This window comes from Schistocerca americana, chromosome 2 (genome assembly GCF_021461395.2).
Source record: "Schistocerca americana isolate TAMUIC-IGC-003095 chromosome 2, iqSchAmer2.1, whole genome shotgun sequence".
NCBI classification, from domain to species: Eukaryota; Metazoa; Arthropoda; class Insecta; order Orthoptera; family Acrididae; genus Schistocerca; species Schistocerca americana.
In genome coordinates, this window is record NC_060120.1 from 738,792,058 (window position 1) to 738,815,681 (window position 23,624).

The 23,624-nt window shown below is 43.2% G+C and overlaps 1 protein-coding gene and 1 non-coding gene across 4 annotated transcripts in view; both read left to right on the plus strand.

Annotated features, from left to right (window-relative positions):
* LOC124595978 (ras-like GTP-binding protein RhoL) overlaps nucleotides 1-23,624 on the plus strand; it is a 353,938-nt gene that overhangs the window by 228,224 nt on the left and 102,090 nt on the right. The gene's annotated exons all lie outside the window — the stretch shown is intronic.
* On the plus strand, nucleotides 14,377-14,449 carry Trnar-ucu. Its single transcript has one exon. It is a non-coding gene; the product is annotated as a tRNA-Arg (tRNA).

Genomic DNA, 23,624 nt, shown 5'->3' on the forward strand with positions numbered 1-23,624 from the left:
AAGATCCAATAATTAATGAGAAAGGACTGAATCGAATTGTGTCACTACTTGACTAACAGAAGGGACTGGTCGACGGGATTCTACTGGCGCATCAAAAAGTCAACGTGGTAATGGAAAGAAGTGTGCGGGCTACAAATTGTGGAGGGAGGGAAAGGCTTGACCACAATAAGGAGATCTAAATGAATGTAGGCTGCAGTAGTTACGAGATAGGAAGAGACTTATACAGGACAGATTAGCGGACAGAGTTACATCTCAACAGTCTTCGGATAACAGTACGTTCAATTCATCCTTGCATGAGCTCTGAAGTAGCACATTGTCTTGTGGACTTAAGCATTTCGATTTTGCTTGTTAGGTAAATACTGTGTCACGTCGGGCATAAAGGTCTTACGTTAGGTAACATGTCACAACTCAATATATTGTGCCAGTAATTTGTTGTTCGATGTGGACGATGAATTATGAATCTCCTTGATATATTTCGATAGAGGAATTCTAAGTTGGCCTCTCACTTCCATTTCTAATCTTACTGAATAAGGTAAATTAATTGCACAACTTACAACAATAGTGATGCACACGGGGAAGCGACTATCAAACCACGCATGTGTCCCAGTTTTTTGGGTGTGTCTGATGCTGCTTCGTATGAACTCCATGATGTTTCCTTCAATAAGGCCATGTCACTCTAGAACCCCACTTGTTACTCCATCTTCAGAGACATAAGTATCGACGAGATGTTAAAATCTAATCTTCCGTCTTTTAAATTACTGCATTAAAGAATATGTAGATGTTACAGGATTCTGATAAATTTAAGTGTCATTTTGATGCAAAATTACAAGGAGACTTGAGAGGTAATGTAAAGAGCAGACGCATTTCACAAACGAGTCGAGACGTCTTGTTGAATTACTTGACAATTAAAACTCAGTTAAGATGGAATGTAACTTGTCCTTACGGCGGGAAATCGCCACATTTATGAGTGACAGGATCCATTAAATTTTATTTCTTCGAAAATAAAACTGGAAAAACTTCTGGATAACGCCCATTAATATTTAGATTTGATGTGGGATAGGTCCACATCCTTAATGCAATTGTTACACGCGTACAGCTGTCAAACATTCATTTTTTATTTATTGCGTTTGTAATTTGCGGTATTACTTACCTTCAGGCAACTAGAAGCATATCACATGTCCGCAAATACAGCAGTTCGTATAAAATCCCAAAATCTGTGTGTGAGTGGTACTCACAGATTTTGAATCCACATGTGCTCTCAGGCAGAGATACGGCGCTATGGTCTGCAACGTCCTTGAAGGTGTTATCAAAGATCAGTAAACTTGTGAGCGTTGCAGAGACGCAGTGTTCTCGCTACTGTCAGACTTCAAACAGGGCAAATTGCTCGTGCCCACTAGTTTGGTGTTTTCGAGACAACTACGATTCTACTAAAGGGTGTCTACATTGTCCAGTCACATTAATGTGACCTTCGCCTGTGTTCGACATCAACGTACAATAACCACTCACAGGTGGCACCACTAGCAGCGAAGGGTATATAAAGCTTGTCGGAGGGACGCAGAAAACGCTGCAGTCGTCGTCGTAATGCAGAAACTGGACGATTTATCTCGCGTTCAAAAGGGCATGTTCATTGGCTATCAGCCCAAGGGTGGAAGCTTTTCCGAAACCGCTAAGTTTGTAAACTACTCGTGTGCCGTGCTGCCGTGGTTTAAGGATACCTTGCACGCCAAAATGGCACTACCCAAAACAGGTGCCAAGGCAACTGTGGCACACCACGGGCCATAGATGACAGGGGTGGACGAAGGCTGCGGAGATGTGTACGGGTGTACAGTCTTGCAACTGTTGAGGAACTAACACTCATGAGCTAAGGGGCCACTAACAGCGTCTGCTCAACGACCGTTCAGCGAACGTTGCTGCTTGTGGACCGATAGATCTGTACCTACAGATTGGAAAATTGCGCAGGTCGCACCAGTGTTTAAGAAGGGTAGTAGGAGTAATCCATCGAACTACAGACCTATATCATTGACTTCGGTTTGCAGTAGGGTTTTGGAGCATATACTGTATTCAAACATTGTGAATCACCTCGAAGGGAACGATCTATTGATACGTAATCTGCATGGTTTCAGAAAACATCGTTCTTGTGCAACGCAGCTAGCTCTTTATTCGCACGAAGTAATGGCCGCTATCGACAGGGGATCTCAAGTTGATTCCGTATTTCTAGATTTCAGGAAAGCTTTTGACACCGTTCCTCACAAGCGACTTCTAATCAAGTTGCGGGCCTATGGGGTATCGTCTCAGTTGTGCGACTGGATTCGTGATTTCCTGTCAGGAAGGTCGCAGTTCATAGTAATAGACGGCAAATCATCGAGTAAAACTGAAGTGATATCAGGTGTTCCCCAGGGAAGCGTCCTGGGACCTCTGCTGTTCCTGATCTATATAAATGACCTGGGTGATAATCTGAGCAGTTCTCTTAGGTTGTTCGCAGATGATGCTGTAATTTACCGTCAAGTAAGGTCATCCGAAGACCAGTATCAGTTGCAAAGCGATTTAGAAAAGAATGCTGTATGGTGTGGCAGGTGGCAGTTGACGCTAAATAACGAAAATTGTGAGCTGATCCACATGAGTTCCAAAAGAAATCCGTTGGAATTCGATTACTCGATAAATACTACAATTCTCAAGGCTGTCAATTCAACTGAGTACCTGGGTGTTAAAATTACGAACAACTTCAGTTGGAAAGACCACATAGGCCGGCCAGAGTGGCCGTACGGTTCTAGGCGCTACAGTATGGAACCGAACGACTGCTACGGCCGCAGGGTCGAATCCTGCCTCGGGCATGGATGTCTGTGATGTCCTTAGGTTAGCTAGGTTTAATTAGTTCTAAGTTCTAGGCGACTGATGACATTAGAAGTTAAGTTGCATAGTGCTCAGAGCCATTTGAACCATTTTTGAAAGGCCACATAGACAATATGGTGGGGAAGGCGAGCGAAAGGTTGCGTTTCATTGGCAGGACACTTAGAAGATGCAACAAGTCCACTAAAGAGACAGCTTACACTACACTCGTTCGTCCTCTGTTAGAATATTGCTGCGCAGTGTCAGATCCTTACCAGGTGGGATTGACGGAGGACATCGAAAGGGTGCAAAAAAGGGCAGCTCGTTTTGTATTATCACGTAATAGGGGAGAGAGTGTAGCAGATATGATACGCGAGTTGGGATGGAAGTCATTAAAGCAAAGACTTTTTCGTCGCGGAGAGATCTATTTACGAAATTTCAGTCACCAACTTTCTCTTCCGAATGCGAAAATATTTTGTTGAGCCCAACCTACATAGGTAGGAATGATCATCAAAATAAAATACGAGAAATAAGAGCTCGAACAGAAAGGTTTAGGTGTTCGTTTTTCCCGCGCGCTGTTCGGGAGTGGAATGGTAGGGAGATAGTATGATTGTGGTTCGATGAACCCTCTGCCAAGCACTTAAATGTGAATTGCAGAGTAATCATGTAGATGTGGTTGGACCTGTGCAGCAGGCGCCTGGTTCGTGCACCCTTGCTGACTGCTGTTTATCGGTGGCTGAGGCTGAAATTTCCGTGCCAATACCATAACTGGACGTAGACTGAGAGGCGACAGGTGGCCTTTTCAGATGAACAGCGTTTTATGCTCCATAGGACAGAAACGAAACACCCTGCAACGATCGTCGGAAGGGTCCAGGCCGGAAGAGGGAGCATTATGGCTTGGGGAAAGTTTTCGTGGCATTCCCTGAGTGACTGCGTTATTCTGGAAGACACAGTGGACTAAAACAAATATATATCTTTTCTTGGAGACCACGTCCACCCCTAAATGCAATTTGTTTTTCCTCGACACGATGGCTTGTACCAACCGGAAATGCAGGGTGTCACACAGATAGCAGTGTACGTGCGTGGTTCGAAGAGCACCAAGATGAGTTTACCGTACTCCCATGGTCACTAAACTCTCCGGATTCAAACCCAATCGAGTATCTGTGAGACCATCTTTGATCGGGCTGTTCACGTCATGGATCCTCAGCCGAGAAACCTAGTTGGGGTTGGGTTGTTTTGTGGGAGGAGACCAGACAGCGAGGTCATCGGATTAGGAACGGATGGGGTAGGAAGTCGGCCGTGCCCTTTCGAAGGAGCCATCCCGGCATTTGCCTGGAGCGATTTAGGGAAATCACGGAAAACCTAAATCAGGATGGCAGGACACAGGATTGAGCCGTCGTCCTCCCGAATGCGAGTCCAGTGTGTTGGAAACCTAATGATCTGGCCACGGCGCAGGAGCCGGCATAGGTCCACATCACTGTCGATACCTTCCAGAACCTCACTGACTCTCTTCCTTCACATCTCGCAGCAGTTCACACTGCAAAAGATGCTTTTTTAGGCTTTCGACAGATGCTCACATTAATGTGACTGGACAGCGTAGAACCACCGTGTCTGGAATTGAAACAGCATACATAATTCAGAGACGAACATATTTTAATAAAATCACTATTGGAAGGAATACTAAACTTACCAGAAGGGATGTGAGACAGGCGCGGATCAAAGGGATTGGGGGGACGTGCCGTCATGGGGTTATGACCCACACCCCTAAGCAAAAATTTAGAGGAAATGTTTACATCTTTTTATATTTTAAATTCCAAATTTTCCAGCAGACGAGACTGAAGCAGCACAACAACTGAGAATCTCGAAAATGATAAGGAAATCTTAAATACAAGCTACGTTTAACACAGAATACTTCTGAGTTGCTTGAGTGATGGCCTGCCCACGTGGATGGGCTTGCGGTCTGAACGATAAAATACCAGTTTTCCAACCAGGTGGAGGCGCACGTTTACAGGCTGACGGCGCCTGCTGTCAACCACGAATGCGATACGGCTCCTGAGGCCACAGCTAGAACCGTCAGACCACGGGAAGCTGAGTAAAAGGACAGACTTATTCCCCAAACGTAGGCGGAAATGGCTGAAAGAAAAGCAGTCCCCTCGTTTACACGCTCGCAAAGGCCACAGTCTGCAGACAATCGCAATGCTAAGTAATATACAATTGAGACAGCAGACTGTGATTTCATACCCGTAACTACCGAGGATGTCAGAGTTGTGAGTCTGTTTTGCTGTTAATAGTTCTTAAATTAACTGCACAGGACATTTCCTTTTCAAATTTTCGGACGATTGTTTTTTAAATGATACATATAAGGAAATTGTAATTTCTTGGGTGTTAAACTAAGGCTACGAGGGTTGAAACTTTAATACTGGCAACTATTTATTTACAACTTATACAAAACAGATACGCTTTTCAAAACTTTAGTATCCTTCAGAGCAGTCTCCAGCTTTGTGCTTAGACCACTGCCAGTTGTGGAGCGGTCTATTCTCCGTCGAATCTTTGTAACGGTTTTGAAGCGAAGGCCATGAGCTAATTCCGTCAGTTTGGGAATGAAGTTGAAGTCACAAGGGCTTAAGTCTGGGGAGTGTTGTGGGTGGTACAGCACTTCCCAGCCCCGTCGATCGGACAAATCAGTCACAACTTGCGTCATATGTGCCCGAGCACTGTCTTGCAACATGACGGGCGGATCCTGCAGGAAGCGGCGCCGCCTTTTTCTAAGCTGGTCGCAGGGTGTGTTGCAGAAATGAACAGCTTCGTCGGGCAATAGACCGCTCCTTTCGCGCTATCAACACAACTGGCGTTGCTAAGAGTATCACATGACTCACGCATTGCTGGCAGCGGGCTATACACAATGTTGGTTACTACTTAAGAAGGACAGTAGATCTTCGAAACTGGTGTCTATCTTATATAAGATGTAAATAAACAGTTTCCACTATTAAAGTTTCGACACTCGTACTAACATATTGTAACATTATTATTGTTATTATTATTATATTGAAACATAATGCACATTTTATTGTTATTAAACAATTTATTGTTCTGAAATCCAAACTTGTGTGTACTGTTACTTTGTTACTAATAAAATCGTAGACATCTGTGCCGCGTCAAAAGTGGGGGTGGCGGCAAGCTATAGTTGGTGAGCGATGGGGGTGTAGTATCAGCATACTCCTCTCTCCCATCTCCCTCTACCTCTCCCTACAGCCAAATAGTCAAACCTTGAATCCGCGCATAATGGGAGAACAGAGAGGGAGATTTTATCAATAAGAAGAGTGTAGTCATCATGAGAAGTAACTGGTTACTTAACACGCGTCTGGAAAACACGTCGTCAACGAAAGCAGTGCGAAGGGAACTGTGTAAACAAAGTATTAACAGAATTTGGCGACAAATTAGAAGAACGTGACTGACAAGAACATGGACAGCTACTTTTCGCGTTGGTGGAGTTTCAACGTGTGTTGTCAGAGCAGTCGATGTACACGAACGATCAGTAACGACTACTACTTAAAAGTTGAAGGTCATTTGCATGAACCATTCCACAAAATATCCTGATTTATGGTGAAAACATTCATGACTTTTGCAACGCGATAATGAACCTGCTCACACGTCGTTCTTCTTTGTCAGTTTTTGTCCAAAATTAATGCTGTAATCATGCCCGAAGTCCATATTCGACATAAATAATCCACGTGGCTTTTATCTATTCCCAGAAATAAAGAAAAATTAAAGAACCTTTCATTTTATGAACATAGATGAGAGCTAAGAGCTATTCCAAAGGCCGAATTCCGGAAATGGAAATGTACAGTCCAGACTGTCTTCTTTCGATTGTGAAGCACTCTCGAAGTTATATGATGATTTAGGCAATCGTATCGAAGGTGAGCTCTTTATTTAAGGAAGAAGTAAGGTAAATGGTAGGCTCTGTGAATGAATTTCACACGACTTGTGGTATCAGTGGTTCAAATGGCTCTGAGCATTATGGGACTTAACATCTGAGGTAATCAGTCCCCTAGACCAACTACTTAAACCTAACCAGACTGAAGCGCCTAGAACCGCTCGGCCACACCGGCCGGCTGTATCAGTGGGGAATGAATTGTATCTGATAAGGAATTCCATCTTCCGCTGTTGTAAAGCCACTATTCATACAGCTGAAATATACATTCAAATGAAATTTGCATGTTTCACTAAAATGTAACGCAACAAAATCATACAAATCTATGCCGTATCGGTCTCACAGCGAAGAATAGTTCGAAGTAAAACTCACGAACAGGATTTATATGCATCGATTCCTAAGAAGATGCCAGACATGGCGTACTATGACAGTCTTACTTTTGTAAAACTGCTACAATCGTCCCATTACATTTCAGCACGTATGGGAAATCTGCCTTCATTGGAACCATTTGTGGAGTAATGAAAGAGTGAATGTTGGCAACATTTTGAATGTCTCTTTGGCGTCAACCTCTTTCCCACAGAGCTCATTATAAGCGCAAATCACTTTACATCGGATGTTACGAATTCTACTCATTTCCGGAATAACCGCTTTGCAGCTACGGATCAACATGTAATTGTGGGTCCTTCCAGTGTGTACTTGCAAAAATAATCCTCGCGTATAGTTCACAGAAATACTGCCTTTTATGTGTTAACATAAAAAAATCTGATGGGTGACTCTTGCTCAACTATGTTCCACTGCCAACATTATGAATTCTTGCCACTAAAGCATCGCGCAGGTGTGTGTGTCAAACGTCAAAATGAGCTTAGAGAGTAAATGAGCTTGTACTACAGTATATTTATATATGTCCTGTCTTATCTGTATTTTCTCATTGACTGGAAATAAAGAAGGAAATTTTCTCTGAGTCGCTGTGTTCTTCATCACGACAATTCCACAACTCGTGTCTCCTAAAATGTTCGAGTATGGAGATGTGTGTTTCATCTGAAGTGTTATAGTATTGTGTAGGGAAGTCTGGGATTAAAAAGATCAGTGGCCAATTGTAACGTTTCACATTTACGGGCAAATCTCATTCGAAGAATTCCCTAGATGTGGCAGCAGGTTTCACATCTCTTCCACATAAAAGGCAAAAATGCAGGTAGATCGTCACCTGTGAGATGGCTGTGCGACAGAGTGAAACTTGTTTTTAGTGTGTTGAAGTAAAAATAAATTTTCTGATATATTTCTTTCTAGTTATTTCCAGGTAATTTATTTACCTCAACTGGTATATACAAATATATGTTAGTTATTATAGTTTCAATTTGCGTAGGATTTAATTTACATATTTTTTGTGTGGCTAGAGCAATTTAGTTTTAATTTTAATACAGAGTGATAGGGTCAGTTGTAACAGGCATAGTGAGAACGAATCGTTTTTGTGTCCGTTTCTGTACAATTTAGCTTGCTTCAATATTACCTGCAAGAATTATTTATTAAATTTGTCTATATTAAGATCTTCTATAATATTCCGAGGAATCAAACGTACAAAAGACAGATGGCAGGTTCCCGAGGACACTAAGGAAGTTGCTGCTTCAGAAGTTCTAAGTTCCAGAATAGCAGCTGAAACTTCTTAATTTAATTAATCTTTTACTTAAACTGAGATCACTGAGGCGGTAAAACTTATTACTTTATTTAAATTTTTTGCTTATATAGCTGAGTGAAATTGACGTACTGTTACTTTGCTTGTCTTTATCGTTTCAACACTGACCTACAGAATTTGCCCTGACTAATACAGCTCAAACTTCTCCTATTTATTAATTACTCACAATGTTCAAGGATAACGCGATCTGACTGCTCGAAAATGATAACCTGAGTTCAAATAATTAATAAAAAATAATGGCCCTGAATAAGAAGAAATCCTGACAGTAACCTGCACATTTCGTAAGTCACTTACCTCACAAAAATTTTCATTACCCGAACTACAGCAATGCCGCAAGCACCAATACTGCCAGCTAAATAAAAGATTCTAACTACTGAAGGCTCTAACCACTGATAGGAATGTGGTTAGCAAAGGAAAGGTTTTGTTCCAAAGCAAACAATGTATTTTCACCTTAATAATATGACATCCAGCTCAAAACAAATGTATAATCGTCCGTGACATCCAGTTCCAAAAATTATGTAATCAAGTCGCACACGTCCAGATCGTCCGCTCGCGCTACTACTGCAAACCTTCAACACTGCTAATTAGTAGCCTCTAACCTCCCTCACTACTGGGTGTTCACCTCCAACTTTCATCACTGCTGGCTGTTTATCCCCAACTGCAAGTCCGACTAGCCACAGAGTCTCTTACAGACTGCACACAGCGCAGTCAGAGATTTAATACAGAGCACTACCTAGTGCTGCCAACAGACAAACACATAAACAGCCTACTTACACAGTGATCGGAGTGACGAGATAATCTCTCGTTATGTTAAACGTGTAGCTGCATAGACTTTTCTAGAAAATGAGAAACAACGAGATTCCAAAGTAGGCTACAAGCCACATAACCGTAGTTTCAGTGCCGGATAGGACAAGACACCTGAAAATCGCGTCTGTATCTACGTTCCGCAAGTCAACTTACGGTGTATGGCTGAAGGTACGTTGAGTACAGTTGTCCTTTGCCCCTGTCCTGTCCTAGTCGCTAATGGTTCGCTGGGAGAACGGTTGTTGGTAAGTCTCCGTGTGGGGTCGAATCTCTCTGCTTTTATCGTCACGCTATTTTCGTGAAAAATAGAAAGGAGCAATATATTGGTTAACTCATCTAGGAACATACGCTTTCGGAACAGTAAATCATATCGTGATGCAGGACGCCTCTCTTACAGTGCCTGCCATTGTATGTGGCCGAGTATCTCCGGTGACACTTGAGCGTTTACTAAATGGAACTGTAACGAAACGCGCTGCTCTTCTTTGGCTCTTCTCTATTTCCTTTTTCTGCCCCATCTTGTACGGATCCTAGACTCACGAGCAACGTTAAACTACTGGTCGAACGAGGATTTTGTAAGCTACCTATTTTGTGGGGGGACTACACTTCCTGAGGATAATTCCAATGAACCTGTCTGGTATCTGCTTTATTTGCGATCAGTTTTATGCGGTCGTTCAAATTGCTTCATACACATACTTCTAGATATTTTACAGATTTGATAGTTTCCATTAATTGTTCTGAAATGGTGTAAGCATACAACAACGGACCTTTGTACCTGTTTATGCACAATACGTTACACTTGTTTATTTTGAGAATCAATTGCCAATCCCTGTACCAAACGCCCATCCTCTGCAGTTCTTCCTGCATTCTCTACATCATTCTAGCGTTGCGATTTCTTTGTTTACAACAGCATCATCCGCAAAAAGCCTCATGGAGCTTTTGATGTTATCCACCAGGTATTTATAAATACAGTGAAAAATAATAGTCCTATAATACTGTAGTGGGGTAGCCCCGAAGTAACTTTTACGTCTAAAAATCTCTCTCCGTTGAGGGTGACATGCTTTGTTCAGTTTGATTGAAACTCTTCAATCCAGACACAGCTGGTCTGATATTCCCCACGCCGTATTTTTTTCAGTAGGTGGCAGTACGGAACAATATCTAAAGCCTTCCGAAAGTCAAGGATCAACCTGGGAGACTATATCTACTGTTCTCTAGGTCTCGTAGAGGAAGAGAGCGAGCTGGGTCTCACACGATCATTGTTTTCTACCTACTGCTTTCTGGGTCTCGTGGGCGAACCGAGCGAGCTAAGATTCTCACGATCATTGTTTTTAGAACCCATTTGGATTCCTGCAGAGGCCATTTTCGGTCACCAGAAATGCTCCAGTGCGCGAGCAAAAAATATGTTCTCAACTTTAAAACAGACCGATGTTATTGCACTTTGCCTATAGCTTTGCGCGTATTCTCGAACTACGCTCGAGAATGGGAATAGCTTGCGCTTTTTTCCAATCGCTAGGAACGGTTCGCTCTTCCAGATACACCGGCTTCCAGAAGTGGAGCAAAAGTCCTTTCACGGACTCTGCGTAGAATTGGTATCCCATTAGCCACAGTGGCCTTTACCTTGCTGTGCGACTTCAGGAGCTTTTGTATCTCGTCGTCACTTATTTTGAAATCTCTATCTCAGCTGTTCCCGTGACGATTTAAAGGAGGAACTACAATGAAATCTTCCTCAGTGAAACAGTTTTGGAAAAAGATTTTTAGTATTTCTGTCTTCTCCTGATCAAACATTCTGCCGGTCTGTACTATGCGTTACCCGCAACAGATGTTAGAAAAATTAGCCTCTCAGTATGCTCTACACTTTTGCATGTAATTCCCCGAAATATGATGAATGGAAATGGTTGGAGTGGATTGGATGAGATGAATATTTTTGTCTGATATGGAATAGTTCATTTTCAACTTGTCTCGCCCGAACAATGAACTTCAATAAAGAAATACTTCAAAAATATTACGTGACAACAACTTGCAGCCCGAGATTGTGTAGAAAGTAGGCGAGATTGTATCCAAATATATTGGCAGAGATGAAGAAGAAATAACTTGGAGCAGTTACTTCCGCAGAACGTGGAAATCTCGTGACAGTTGGTGTAGCAGCAAATGCTACATGAAAATGTTCCTCCACTGTTCCTCTTCGCAGGTAAAATCTTCTGGGATGGGTTGCTACGATGTGGCCCTATAGGTTCTGTTGTAGCACCCAATGGTTCTGGATATATGCAGAGGCCCAAATTGTTACATGTTCGTGAAGCACATTGCAATACATTTACAGCCTTCCCTAAAAGAAAAGCTGGTGCTTCTTCTGGACAAACACGATATTCACATATATCTACCGGCTACTTAGTTCTGTAGGGAGGTTGGGAAAGTTCTTCCGTCATTCCCGCGTCACTGCTCACATCGCCTTCAACAGTTTTATGTGGCAGTTTATGGACCGTTCGAGCCTAATTTAAATTCTGACAATATATAATATTGCAGAATTCATTGCTATTGCCGTGCATCAAATAGCGACGCCAACAGATATTCTGTCAGGATCCTCTGCAGTTGGGAGTTGGCTATTTCATGAGAACATTTTTGAAGATTGGAATCGCTCCATGACGAGTTACGGACGGATGAAATCAGATAACAACCCAAATGGTCTCAATGGTAAACTGACAGAACCATCGACTAGCAGCGCAACGTCACCGGAATGCTCTGAGGCGTCAGCTTTTTCACCTGAGCTGATGCGGTGCACTCGTCTTCTAAACCCATCTTGGAGACAAGTTGCACAGGACGTCCGTCAAGAAAAAAGAATAAAGTTCAGTTCTCACAAGCACTCTCGAAAAACTCGAATTTGAAAAAAGGGGAAAAAGAGGCAATAAATTCTAATAAAGCCCCAAAAAGTCAAAGACAAGCCCCCCCCCCCCCCCTCCCTAACAACTTCAGTCTCAGGTCCACGAAACAGAGAACATTTAGCATCAACTTTATGCCAAATAGTTCTGTCTTGTCACCATGGCCTATTATAAAAGCAGCAGACTTGGAGAGGCCTGGGTGCAATGCATACCGTGTTCGAAATGTGATTATATTACATGAACAAAGAGAGGAAAACGTTAGGAATGCTGTGTTTTTTAAATTAGAATTTATGTTCCGTTCTTGCCTCGTGTAAAAATGTTGGAATATTATGTTTTTATAATTTAATTTTACAATATTTACGTGATTAACTTTAGCTTTACAAATAAGTGTTAAATCGCATTTACTTATTTCTTTAAGATATCTTAACTAGTTATGTAGTAAATAATCATTAGGGTAGTTTTTTATGTGAATAATGTATGCCATAACGTATTTCGAAGAAGATTTACCATAAACCATCTACACCAAATTAATTAACCCACACGTAAACGTACTTTTGTGTGTGTGTGTGTGTGTGTGTGTGTGTGTGTGTGTGTGTTACAACTGACTCTCATCCAGGGGCAAATATAACACCAATGCAATACACCACAGTTTAAATATAAATCTAAATACTGCGTAAAATATCGTGTTCATGGTGAGGACCAATTTGCAATTGCCAAGAAACTAGAATTACATTCAATAAATTAGATAAATTTCTTGTCGAACGAAGCCTGTTAATTACAAAAGAAGTTTTTTACTCCAGGTTCTTTACCCAGCTGATGCACGTATTCCTAGGGTGAATGAAAGTCTTCTCACGCAGAGCCCTCTATAATAATTTCATAGTGTGACGTTTCATGTTCTACCATATTAAATCATGATCCAAGCTCTCTGAGAAGGCACGAAGTGCGTCCGTAATCTGTAGCAAAAAAAAAAAAAAAAAAAAAAAAAAAAAAAAAGGCTCTGAGCACTATGGGACTTCACTTCTCAGGTCATCAGTCCCCTAGAACTTAGAACTACTTAAACCTAACTAACATAAGGACATCACACACACCCATGCCCGAGGCAGAATTCGAACCTGCGACCGTAGCGGTCTCGCGGTTCCAGACTGTAGTGCCTAGAACCGCTTGGCCACACCGGCCGGAAATCTCTAGCAGGCAAGTTTAATTTTATCTAGACAGAATGGCACAGGCATCATTTTTTTTTTCTTTTTATAGGCATTAGATTTCGTTAGTGTTCAATAGCTCTTTCGAGATGGCAAACCCATGACATTGAATGTTATAATAACGTTATGAATGTTTTGTAAATTGCCAGTAACAATGATGAGTAATAAAGGGCGTTGGACATCAAATAAACAGATGATGGGAAAAGGCCGAGCGGTTCTAGGCGCTTCAGTCCGGAACCGTGCGACTGCTGCGGTCGCAGTTTCGAATCCTGCCTCGGGCATGGATGTGTGTGATGTCCTTATGTTAGTTAGGTTTAAGTATTTATAAGTTCTAGGGGACTGATGACCTCAGATGTTAAGTCCCATAGTGCTCAGGACCATTTGAACCATCTGACGCGGAAAAACTTTGTAATATCGTGAAGACCACTTCCGCTGGCAATGTTTCCATTATAGTTAGCCACGCATTACTGGTGCTTTATATCGTGACAGTATGCTTTACGTTGTGTGATAACTTGTCAACATGGGGGACGTTCTTGATGTACGTTGTCAGTATGAACTGGACCGCGCTTATTATGCGACAAGGAGGTATGAGTAATGCCGCCATATGTGTCGCCTGTGAGTCACGCTGTCTTGTAATAGAGTTAGTGGTGTGCCTTAGTTTGCAGACGCTTAGCGAGGAGGAACTCAAATATAGCCAAGTATTCACATTCAGCAGAACCACACAGCACAGTGAACCATGCTCACACTGCCCATCAAACCCAATTTTGTAGCAGCAGATAAAAGCGAACCAGCTGTGATCTGCTTTCTACCGAGCTACTGCAGTCCCTATGGAAGAACAGATATGTTTTAAACGTATTGCCTACTCTTCGTTGTTAGCAGTGATGAGAGTTAATCCTGCCACTGCCTTGGAAGTCGTGCGAAATACGCGCTTATCTGCATCGTAGAAGAAATTGTATCCTTACGTCACCTGTCAGTCGCAACACAACATAAATCTCTTCCTGGGCGAAGGCCATTCCAGGGACGTTGTGTTGGCTAGTGAATCACATTGAAAAGGCCGTCCCTTTGGCGCAGAGGATAGCGCGTTGGACTTCTAATCCAAAGGTCGTGGGTTCGATCCCCACAAGGGATGAAACGTTTTTAATTCGTGATAAATTGTTCAGAAAGCTAATACCACTAAATGTCACCACATTCACCTCAAAACGAGATGGGAATGAACTATACTCCCATTATCACATGAAAAGACATGATGAATTATCTCAGCAATTTCGTAGAGCCCGAAATAAGATACATTAAAACGGTCGTTCATGTCCAGTGATAAGGTATGACATTTGCTCAGATTAGTAAGAGGTTTTCTGCGGATCTTCTTTCGACATCCCTTTATATGTCATCAAAGCAAGATGGTACTAAACAAGACAAAACATGTTTAATGTGAGGTAATTTGTAATTTGGCTACAGAAAGTCTTTACTGCAGAATTTTATGAATTTTATACGACGAAAATAATTTAGTTCATCGAACAGATCAGTCATGCCTCCCAGAAACCAATAAAGTATTGTCAGGATGAAACTGTTATACTCTCTGTTAACATCAAGATACAAAACGGACATTCTTTTAAGAATACCCATAAGATTTATAGCAAATTGGTATTCCTGAAGATGTGAAAATCTATAAGATGACACGGCGAAATGCGTTCGGCGAATATTTTTATCTCGTTTGATGCTTGTACCACTCCTTCCTGCTCTATGTTATCCACTACAGCATTTTCTTCTCTGTCTGCATTTGCGTCTTCCTCAATAGATCTTTATAGAATGCCAACTACTATTTTTCTTGTATTGTCTCGATTGTTGCTGTATTCTTACTTGAATATTAAGATGTTTAAATAAATCACGTGAAGACGACAATCAACATATGACAGAGAAATTTAACTTTATTAATGGCACATGTAGGTGAACCTTACTACGGAAAGTAAGGAAAGAGATATTTATGAAATTTTACAAGATATTGTCGATCCCTTCTGTAACGTTCGGAAATGAAACCTGGATTTTAAAATAAAGGAATTCGGAGTGTGGAAATAAGATGTCTTAGACATGTTGCAAGATACACAAGATAAGATCAAAAGCGAAATACGGGAATAAGAGAAGAATTATGTTAATGTCTCTAAATGAAAGAAAAAAAGAATGACACAGAAAAATTGTAAAGGGCACATCGACAGGACGGTGGATGACAGTCTTCTAAAAATACAATCCACCAGACGAGGAAACATGGTTAAAAGACTGATCTCTATATAAGTTGGTGTATCAGTTCAAGCCCAATATGTGAAGAAGACGATGACGACGACGACGATATTAGTTCGATTAGGAGGGCGCAGCCTAAGGTCCGAACAGGTTTTGCGTTGGTTCCCTACTACGACCCTGCCCCGCTGCGGGCTAGTAGTCTGTAGGCGGTAGGTGGAGTGACTACAAGTAGAGCGATGTGAACTTGAGCCGGTCGGGCGGACCGCTGAGCCGTGGAGCCGCTCTTTGCAATCTCTGAAGCGTGACACGTTCCCCCTGACACGCTTCGGCACAGACCACTGCCTGTCATAGACCTCTTGCTGCAAGGAGAGCAGGAGGTTTGTGATGTCTGTGGAATGGTCCCGACGCATTACTAAAGCAGTCCTGTACGATTATACTCACATCAACGATGCACAGAACAATGGATCACGGAGTATACAGAATGGAGATAAACAAACTGATTGTAAGGCCCGAGTATGCGAGGGGACGTGGAAATAAGCAAAATTTTCTAGATAACATCCGAATGGGTTCGGAGAGCGTCAGGCAGGTAAAGCGCGACCGCGCGGGAATAGTGTGTACATCCGCGACGGCGTTTCTGCAGCACAAATTTGAACGCGACCATTCCGAACGTTGCTCATTTACGCCATCACGTGGCTTTCTTAATTAATGATCGGCGGATATTAAAAGTGACACACCCTCCCATCTGGTGGTCCTTTACCTGGACAACACACCACTGGGTACAGATGGCTAAGGAAAATTGATGTTGATGTATGAATTTGGCGATTAAGTTTATCGACATGCCATTTGACTGTGCAGTAAGCTCATGATCTCTATCATTGGAATCGCAATTAAATATAATATATTGATCCATGATTGGAAACATGTGTGTCGGCCGGTGAGCCCGAGCGGTTCTAGCCGCTTCAGTCTGGAACCGCGCGACCGCTACGGTCGCAGGTTCGAATCCCGCCTCGAGCATGGATGTGTGTGATGTCCTTAGGTTAGTTAGGTTTAAGTATTTCTAAGTTCTAGGGGACTGATGACCTCAGATGTTTAGTCCCATAGTGCTCAGAGCCATTTGAACCATTTTCTGAAGCATGATTATCAAGTAATTAAACACTCTTTCTTTGCATGGAAGTGGATTGCACTGTTACTGAGGCTTCTGTAGGCTTCTGTAGAAGTGTCTCAGGTTTACACGATTCCATGCCGCATTATATTTTTCTCAGGAGACAATGTGCAGAAGACATCACAACAAAAAAAAAAGCTCTTAAAATTAGCAGTTATGGGTTCGAAAAAAAGTTCCTTTTTAGCCTCTCTCTTTACTATACATTTTCACGTATCATTTCCCGCTGAAAATGAGCTGTTGTACAAGGAGCTCCTAAAATGTTCCATAAACAGTGATAAAACAGTGAAAATAGGGAACGCAAACTAAATGCCTCTATTTGTCTCCTAAATAATGTCCTTTGGCAATGTTTATCTGCTGGAAATTTTCAACGAAGGCGCCTCCTTTTGTAGTCAGTCCAAGTATTCTCGTCACACATTTTTGCATGTTTGTCGAAATATCATGGAGACGGATATCTTTTGCGACTAGGATGATTGCCTACTCCGACGAGGATCGAACGTGTGAAAGTATGTTTCATGTCCTACGACTATGGTTTTCAAAAATGATGGCGCTCAATCTCACATTTCGAAAAAATGTCCAACGGTTTACGTCCACGTCAACTTCTGTTCATCACTCAATTTGTGCAGAATAAAAAAAAAAGAAATGGTTGAAATGGCTCTGAGGACTATGGGACTTAACTTCTAAGGTCATCAGCTCCCTATAACTTAGAACTACTTCAACCTAACTAACCTAAAGACATCACACACATCCATGTCCGAGGCAGGATTCGAACCTGCGATTGTAGCGGTCGCGCGGTTCCAGACTGTAGCGCCTAGAACCGCTCGGCCACCCCGGCCGGCTGTGCAGAATAAATCGTGATAAGATCTTCTTCTTACTCAAATCTTTTGATAACTTTGCGTTGTTTCTAGCTACCCCGAATTTCTCTGGTATCAGTTTCAGAGACAAGTCACCCGTTTCGTGCCACTATCCGTCGCTCTTGTTGTGTGTTGTATCGTATACTTGTTGACGACCTACTCTTATGTACCGCGCGAGGTGGCCCAGTGGTTAGCACACTGGACTCGCATTCGGGAGGACGACGGTTCAATCCCGTCTCCAGCCATCCTGATTTAGGTTTTCCGTGATTTCCCTAAATCGTTTCAGGCAAATGCCGGGATGGTTCCTTTGAAAGGGCACGGCCGATTTCCTTCCCCATCCTTCACTAACCCGAGCTTGCGCTCCGTCTCTAATGACCTCGTTGTCCACGGGACGTTAAAACAACACTAACCTAACCTACTCTTATGTAGCGCATATTCAAATGTTTTGCTGCAGCGGAAAGCCATGTGAACCACTCAGAAACACGTTATTCCACTCGCAGTTTCTGCTCCGTAGACATTAATTAATATCGTGAGTGTCTCCATCGTCGTTTTAGCTAGTTAGTGACAAAATTCCAGCTTCATGAGGTTCCTCATTGTGCTAAGACACTTGCCTTGAGACTTACTTCATCAGATCGGTGTAGCTCAATCTGTCTGAAAATGCACCGCATCTCTCAACGTGTATCTTAATGGTGCATCACTTAATTATTTAGCTGCTGGTCCTTTCTTCCAGTTTTAGCAGTTTCTCCTGTAGATCGTAGATTTTCCCCAGTTAGATGCCAGAGAACTGTTATCGCAATGCGATGACTGTGTGAAAGGGATCTCAGGTTTCGGCATTCGCTAAAGAACCTTTTATACGAGTAAGTTTGTTACCTCAATCGACTGATATCACTTCAGTTTTACTCGATGATTTGCCGTCTATTACTATGAACTGCGACCTTCCTGACAGGAAATCACGAATCCAGTCGCACAACTGAGACGATACCCCATAGGCCCGCAGCTTGATTAGAAGTCGCTTGTGAGGAACGGTGTCAAAAGCTTTCCGGAAATCTAGAAATACGGAATCAACTTGAGATCCCCTGTCGATAGCGGCCATTACTTCGTGCGAATAAAGAGCTAGCTGCGTTGCACAAGAACGATGTTTTCTGAAACCATGCAGATTACGTATCAATAGATCGTTCCCTTCGAGGTGATTCATAATTTTTGAATACAGTACATGCTCCAAAACCCTACTGCAAACCGACGTCAATGATATAGGTGTGTAGTTCGATGGATTACTCCTACTACCCTTCTTAAACACTGGTACGACCTGCGCAATTTTCCAATCTGTAGGTACAGATCTTTCGGTGAGCGAGCGGTTGTATATGATTGCTAAGTAGGGAGCTATTGTATCAGCGTAATCTGAAAGGAACCTAATCGGATTACAATCTGGACCTGAAGACTTGCCCGTATCAAGCGATTTGAGTTGCTTCGCAACCCCTAAGGTATCTACTTCTGAGAAACTCATGCTAGCAGCTGTTCGTGTTTCAAATTCTGGAATATTTCATTCGTCTTTCCTGGTGAAGGAATTTCGGAAAACTGCGCTCAATAACTCCGCTTTAGCGGCACAGTCGTCGGTAACAGTACAATCGGCACTGCGCAGCGAAGGTATTGACTGCGTCTTGTCGCTGTGTACTTTACATACGACCAGAATTTCTTCGGATTTTCTACCACATTTCGAGACAATGTTTCATTGTGGAACCTATTAAGGGCATCTCGCATTGAAGTCCGTGCCAAATTTCGCACGTCTGTAAATTTTAGCCAATCTTCGGGAGTTCGCGTTCTTCTGAACCTCGCATGCTTTTTCCGTTGCCTCTGCAACAGCGTTCGGACCTGTTTTGTGTACCATGGGGTATCAGTTCCATCTCTTACCAATTTATGAGGCATGAATCTCTCAGTTGCTGTTGCTACTACATCTTTGAATTTGAGCCACATCTCGTCTACATTTGCATAGTCAGTTCGGAAGGAATGGAGATTGTCTCTTAGGAAGGCTTCTAGTGACACTTTATCCGCTTTTTTAAATAAAATTATTTTGCGTTTGTTACTGATGGATTTGGAAGAAACAGTATTGAGCCTAGCTACAACGACCTTGTGATCACTAATCCCTGTATCAGTCATGATGCTCTCTATTAGCTCTGGATTGTTTGTGGCTAAGAGGTCAAGTGTGTTTTCGCAACCATTTACAATTCGCGTGGGTTCGTGGACTAACTGCTCGAAATAATTTTCGGAGAAAGCATTTAGAACAGTCTCGGAAGATGTTTTCTGCCTACCACCCGTTTTGAACAAGTATTTTTGCCAACATATCGAGGGAAGGTTGAAGTCCCTACCAACTATAACCGTATGAGTGGGGTATTTATTTGTTACGAGACTCAAATTTTCTCTGAACTGTTCAGCAACTATATCATCGGAGTCTGGGGGTCGCTAGAAGGAGCCAATTATTAACTTAGATCGGCTGTTAAGTATAACCTCCACCCATACCAATTCGCTCGGAGTATCTACTTCGACTTCACTACAAGATAAACCACTACTGACAGACACAAACACTCCACCACCAATTCTGCCAAATCTATCTTTCCTGAACACCGTCTGAGACTTCGTAAAAATTGCTGCAGAACTTATTTCAGGCTTTAGCCAGCTTTCTGTACCTATAACGATTTCCGCTTCTGTGCTTTCTATTAGCGCTTGAAGCTCAGGGACTTTCCCAGCTCAACTACAACAATTTACAACTACAATTCCGACTGTTCCTTGATCCAAGCACGTCCTGTATTTGCCATGCACCCTTTGAGATTGCAGCCCACCCCGTACTTTCCCGAGGCCTTCTAACGTAAAAACTCGCCCAGTCCACGCCACACAGCCTCCGCTACCCGTGTAGCCGCCAGCTGAGTGTAGTGAACTCCTGACCTATTGAGCGGAACCCGAAACCCCACCACCCTATGGCGCAAGTCAAGGAATCTGCAGCCAACACGGTCGCAAAACCGTCTCAGCTTCTGATTCAGACCCTCCACCCGGCTCTGCACCACAGTTGGTTCTGTCAACGATGCTGCAGATGGTGAACTCTGCCTTCATCTCGTAAGCAAGACCGGCAGCCTTCACCAAATCAGATAGCCGCTGGAATCCAGAGAGAATTTCCTCAGATCCAAAGCGACATACGTCATTAGTGCCGACATGTGCCACCACCTGCAGCTGACTGCACCTTGTGCTCTTCATGGCATCCGGAAGGACCCTTTCCACATCAGGAATGATTCCACCCGGAATGCACACGGAGTGCACACTGGATTTCTTCCCCTCCTTAGCCGCCATATCCCTAAGGGGCCCTATTACGCGCCTAACATTGGAGCTCCCAACTACCAATAAGCCCACCCTCTCCGACTGCCCGGACCTTGAAGGCTGAGAATCATCCTCTGAAACCGGGCAGGCATCTGCATCTGGCTCAGCCAGAGACAGTACCTGAAACCTGTTTGTCAGACACACCGGGGAGGCTTTCTGATCAGCCTCTGGGGACGTCTTTCGCTGCCTGCCACGCCTTGGAACGACCTCCCAATCAACCACAGGCGAAGGCTCAGCCCCACTGCGGGCAGCAACCGGGGCAACCACAATGGCACACCGATCTGGGGACAGACGGGACGAGGTTGACATCCCCGTGATACCCAAGTCCGGCTCCCCACAGTGGTGCCCATTGGCAACAGCCTCAAGCTGCGCGACGGAAGTCAGTGCCGCCTGCAGCTGTGAGCAAAGGGATGCCAACTCAGCCCTCATCCAAACACAGCAATCACAGTCCCTGTCCATTCTAATTGATGTTGAACAACAGTTACTGAAACACGAGTCTGTGCCTAGATAATGCAAGGGAAACACTATGTAACAAATAAGTGAGCTAGGAGTATACGATTTGCTGCTGGCAGCTGCTTATCCAACGGCGGCAGGGAGCACACTGGCTGTGACCAACCGACACTGGTCACACACACATACATTCTAAGACAAAAATCGACGCACCAAGAAGGAAGTATCCGAATGGGACGGAAATCGATAGATGTGACGTCCATGTACAGATAAACCAATGACTACAATTTCAGAAAAATTAGATGGTTTATTCAAGAGAAAGAGCTGCACAAATTGATCAAGTCAGTAACGCTCTGATCCAAGTCTGGTCCTTATGCAAGCAGATTCGGCTTGGCATCGACTGATAGAGATGCTGGATGTCTTTCTGAGGAATATCGAGCCAAATTCTGTTCAGTCGGCACGTTAGATCGTTAAAATCAGGGGCTTGTCGTCAGGGCTCAGATCGAAGCGGGACTCATCACTGAAGACAATTCTAGTCCAGTCAATGAGATTCCAGGCCGAAGTGTCTGGAGTCGCTAAGGACAGCAGTGGGATATGAACCTGATTGTCGCCCCCCATACGGCCTACGACCAGGAGAGACGGTCTGGGGTCCCATTTCTTTTCGTAGCAGAATCGCTTTGGTTGTCACCCGCACCCTTACAGCACAGCGGTGCGTTGACGATGTTCTACGCCCTGTTTTGTTGCCCTTTGTGGCAAGCAATCCTGGGCTTAATGTCTGTTCGCACACGGCGAGAGTTCGTACTGCTTGTCTTCGTGCTTGCCAAACCCTACCGGGGCCAGCAACGTCGCCGGATCTCTCCTCAACTGAGAACGTTTGGAGCCTTACGGGCAGTGCCTTCCAACCACCCCGGGATCTTGGCGATCTAACGCGCCAGTTGGACATAATTTGGCACGGTATCCCTCAGGAGGATATCCAAAAACTCTATCAAGCAATTCCAAGTCATATAACTGCTTGCATAAGAGCCAGAGGTGAACCAACGCGTTACTGGCTTTCTCAATTTGTGAAGCTTTTTCTCTTGAACAAATCATGCAATTTTTCTGTAATTGTAATCATCTGTATGTCTGCACTTGTACGTCACGTCCACCAATTTCCTTCTTATTAGGATAATTTCTTCTTGGTGTGTCGTTTTTTCGTAAACTGTATATCAAATAATATTTAGACGACAGTAAATAGCGCCTTTCTCCTCTGTCTTTCATCTCTTGCTCTTTGTAAAGGCCAAATACCATCGAAAATTTTCTCATTTAATTAGTTATTATTTTTCCAACACTGAAACAATTTTCATTAAAATTTATCTATTTACGTTTTTATTTATGCGTGGTATTGGTGTTTCTTCGTCTCTCTACAGTAAAACCATAATAACTGAAGGGTTTCAAATGTTTTCTCTTGTGGGCAATACTAATAGGAAAGGATCAAATACTTATGCAATCTCCACGACATGTCACGAAAACTAAAGCAAACAATAAGATTAAGACTGAGTAGACACAAAAGCACAAAATCCGTTAATACGAGTGAGCGCGGCGAGTATAGACTAAGTTGCCATATTCTGCACATGCACAATCTGCAGCATATTCGGAATTTTAGAACCCTACATTCGGTGCAATTAACTGATCATTGACGCCACGATGAGGTTGGTTGCTGATTTATACGCAAGTATGTGATGCGCACCCATGACGAATAGTCGATTTTGATCAGGAAGTAGTTCTTGTAAAACGGAATTAAACATCAAGTAACCCTCGTAAGACGGGACCGGTAGATTTTAAACTCTTTTTATTTTATTGCTGCAAGTACACTGTGATAATCTCGGCGGAGGGGAGAGGGGGCAAGCTTCATTCTAACGAAGACAGGAGAATGAAGCATGACTGAAGAAATAATATCCATCCATTTAACGCCGAACTGCGACTGGCTCGCGGCGAAGCAACATGAGCAGTGAGTCGAGGCATGCCCCATGCCGGCGCCGCAAAGATCAAGCTGCTCTGAAAACCAGAAGTTGGTTTGAACTCCACAATGCTTTACTAAGCAAGATTGTTAATAGGGGTGGTTGTTGCATCTGCATGATTACTCTGCAGTTCACACAAGTCTTTGGCAGAGGATGCAGAGAATTTCTCTATCGTTTCGATCTCGAATAGCAAATGGAAGAAATGAATACCCAAACCTTCCCGTGCGAACTCTGATTTGTCTTTTTTTT